The sequence below is a fragment of the Pseudonaja textilis genome, chromosome 4 (genome assembly GCF_049901715.1).
Source record: "Pseudonaja textilis isolate UNSWEBS1 chromosome 4, rPseTex1.2, whole genome shotgun sequence".
NCBI lineage: Eukaryota > Metazoa > Chordata > Lepidosauria > Squamata > Elapidae > Pseudonaja > Pseudonaja textilis.
Window position 1 is genome coordinate 26,016,947 of NC_141993.1, and position 4,225 is coordinate 26,021,171.

A 4,225-nucleotide genomic window follows, 5' to 3' on the forward strand; every position below is an offset into this window, starting at 1 on the left:
GGAGGAAAACAAAGCTTGTGCAATTTATAAATAGATGTTATTTAAAAATTAATACTCTACTAGATAAGAAAGCTAATGGTATTTGAATTAATGTCTCTTACAGCTAATACATTAAAGTACACTATATCAAAGAAAAGTTCTTGAATAAGAGAATTGATCTGCAGTCTTATCCATTAATAACTTCTGCTTTGCTTATTGTCCCAGGAGCCTTTGCAACTTCTAGATAACAACATTGTTGTAAAGCAACATCACTTTGGAACCTGAAGACACCATTCCTACTTCAACATATCACCCTTTGAAGCAAAGAAATAATCCATATTTCAGTAATGAGGGGAAAAAGCATTCATTTTAAGTGTGAACAATGTTTCATACTGATAGGTCACAAAAAAGTAATATTAACATTTATGTCTTCAAACATGATCCTTGGTCTGAAATCTAAAATAATTCATGGGAGTACTACATCTATACAATTTATTTGTTCTGTGCATACATACAGTGTAATTAAAGAATTATCTGTTCAGAACAAGCATTGAGAAATATTCTATTCAAACTTTCCTCTAGTACTGCATAAGTTCTTCACACTAGTTTGAAAACTGATCTGGTCTTCCCTGATTGCACAACGTGGAGTATTTTTGAGAGCTGGGTCAAATTTTTACAGCACTGTTGCAATTCTTTACAAATGGAGCCAATTCTTCTTTGAACCATTATAGCTTTGAAGAGCTTGTGGGCAGTTTTTTTCTGCCATTTACTTACTTATTTACTTATTTATTTAGGAAAAAATTATATAGCCACATACTTGCTCACGTACTCTAGGCAGCTTACAGAAAATAAAAGCACAATGTGGAAGGAATAAAACATAATAAAATAAAAAATAACCCCAACCCTCCTTCAGCGACAACACACACTCATATTAACCATTTAATGGGCTCCACCCCACTCTGGGTCCCCAGGCCTGCTGGCAAAACCACGCCTTCAGGGCCTTCCAAAAGAGAGTCAGAGCGGGCCAGTCTTAATTTCTGGCGGGATGATGTTCCAGAGGAGGGAGCCACCATGGAGAAGGCCCTTCTTCTGGATCCTGCCAGATGGGGACGGGACCTGCAACATCCTTTGGTGGACTCTTGTCTCAGGCTGCCTCTCTAGGCTGAATTGTTGAGCTGTATCCAGAAGACAGTAACCAAGGTTGTAAAAAGCCTGGAAGGAAAGCTTTGGGGGAATGATTGGAGATATGGCATACATTTAGTCTGAAGAAGAGAAGAAAGGAGGGAGATGTAATAAATGTCTTCAAGTATATGTAGGGCTGCCATTTTTTAAAAAATGGGAGTGGAATTATTCAGAGTTTCTACAGAAGAAAAAACAAGGAATTTAAATAATAAGCAGGTAGGCATGGTTAAATGATCAGAAAAAATCTCTAAGTATGAGTTGTTCAACTATGGAAGAGGCTACCTTAGGAAGCGATGGGCTGTCAGATGCAGGCAACCAAATTCACATATTTAAGTTGACTCCACATATAAAGGTTTCAAACTACTTTCTTGAATTCTATCTATAGTACAAGCGTATCTCCAGATTGCTTGCTTTCCCTTGGGAACAAACAAATGAGGTCCCACAAAACCTGGGGGATGGGGGTGAGAGAGGCTTATGCCTCTTGCATCTGTGCAAGGAAGGACTCAAGGCTGGTTCTCTGCTTTAGGAGGAAGCTAAAACAGGGTTGAATAAGCAAAAGCACAAGCCTATTTTATTGATCCTATCTAAATAAGTAACTAGACCTAAGTAGGAAATGCATGCATTATCATTTCCAGCTGCCTCCAATCTTCAGGGTTATCCCACTCTTTGGTCTTGATAATGCAGGACACAAAGACATAACGCTTCTTGTGGTACATCTTGTGGTACATCATCATCTTGTGGCAGACCGATACATTCTGATATTCAAGCTGTTCAAAAGCAGATTCCAAGGATGCTTGGTTAGTTATCACCAGAGAGAATTGCAAGAATGTTTCTTTCAGAAAGAAAAGGGGACACACACACAGTTAAATCATTAAGAATTCCCACCAACCTTATGAGAGATAATTCTGCTTCATTCCTCCAGAAAAGCCTTTACTGTATAATTTTTTGGCTTGCTCAAACTTTACAAGTAGGCCTTTGCATGGCATGACAATCCCTCCCCTACTTTGGCTGCTAGGTGCGTTGGAAGACAGATGTTGGCTAAAAAGACTGGGAGCTGTTGTCTATCACATCTGGATAGTACCAAATCGAAAGAGGCTACACCAAGCTACAGTATTATCTAAGGGGGCAGGGGGGACAAGCATTGTTCTATAATAAACAAGCTATAGGGAAGTCAGAAACTAGTCTTCTTGCTTCTGATTCATGTCTTGAATATATGGATATTGATATTCAGCCCAGCAATTTTCTCAAGTTTTTCCACATGCTTGAACAATTAATGTAGAACTAGAACATTCCTTATTCTATATTCTATGTGAAAACATGTTAAATTAAAGTTATATTTCTTTTAGGTTGCCTGCAGTGATGGAGGTCATTGTTGTGGGACATTTTGGTCAATAAATATCCTTGGTTATTATTGAGATAAATGTAAAGTCAGATATAATCCTGCTGTACTAATATGCTGGCAAGATCTCATTATTAATGTTTATAAAGGCAGCTTTCATACACACATAAGGATTATAGTGAGCTTTGCAATTAGATTGCTAAGGGGACCCACTTTAAGCGATGGTCAAACTAAAAGGATCTTCTGAATGTAAAAAGAGCTCAGATCCCTCCATCAATGAATCATTTGATGATAGACATTAGCCAAGCTTCCCAAATTACTACTCAAATGATGCCTCAGATGGTGGGGTAATGATTACAACATTTCCTTTCGTTCTTATTAAAATGAAAACATAAAATGCAGAAAGGTGTGTGCTCAGTCAGTGAACTTTGGGGACATTGCTAGTGATACTCATTTTATTTTTTTTACTTTTAAAATATTAGCTTTTCCTACAAAATATAAACATGCTTACATCCCAAGGAGATGCATACTCTTGTTTTATCTCTGTTGTCATGATAATCTTAAAATGCCCATGTGATTTTTCTCTTTTTCTTATTGATAAGATATGACAGACAGAAAGACAGAGAATCAGTTTGGTTATTTGTTCTAACCTCTCAAGATTTTAAAAGAGAAAATAAAGCTGAAGCTAAAATAATACATATGGCCATGCAAGAGGTGATTCTTATAAAATGTAATATTTTTATTCAGTAGCTGCGTAGCAGTTGTCGAATGATCATATATGCAATACTGCTGCTCCTGAAAAAGGATTAGAAAAAGTGCATTTAGAAAAGAAAAAAAAACTCTGGTGAGAAAGTCATATGAATTATATTATATATTTTTTTAAACACATAACTATTCTAAGCAAGAGAACTCTGATCAGAGAGCGTGGGTGATACAAGCTTAAGTTCTACATATTATCAAACACCAGTCAGAGAAAGGGTGCCTATGCAATGGTGCATAAAAACTCTTCCTACAGTAATGGTACTATGGTTAGCATTTTATTGATACTGGATGTGTGTGTGTGTGTGTGTGTTTGTATCCACAAGTAGCTATAGCACTTAGACTTATATACCACTTCATAGTGCTTTACAGCTCTCTCTAACCAGTTTACAGAGTCAGCATATTTGTCCCCAACAATATGAGTTATTTTACCATCCTTGGAAGGATGGAAGTCTGAGTCAACTTTGAGCCAGACAAATTCCTAGAGTGAGCAGTGAGTTAGCCTGCAGTACTGCAGCCTGCATTCTAACCACTGCACCACCATGGCTCATGCAGTACTGCAGGATAACTCATACCTATGAAAAATAAGTCCTGAATATTTAATATTTATATGCCAACAGATTCTGATATTTCTAATTGCTTTGGAAAGATGGCAATTGGTACCTTTCCCATTAGGACAGAAATTGTCAGTGCTCTCTACACACTGTGAACAAAAGGTCAGTTGATTATTTATTTTTCTTATGAAAGTCATGGAAATAAATGAGGTGCACATTCCATACATGTGAATGGAACACCTGCTTGCATTGGATCAAACAATCCCTTTCTGTTTTAGAAAAGTGTAAGCAATAGACTTGAATCAAAATATGATATAACATTTCTGGTAATATAACTTTAATGACCCTAGGAAACTACTCAACATGAGCAAAATCTACCTGTGGGATGGTTATATAAATAAAGCTATTTGAG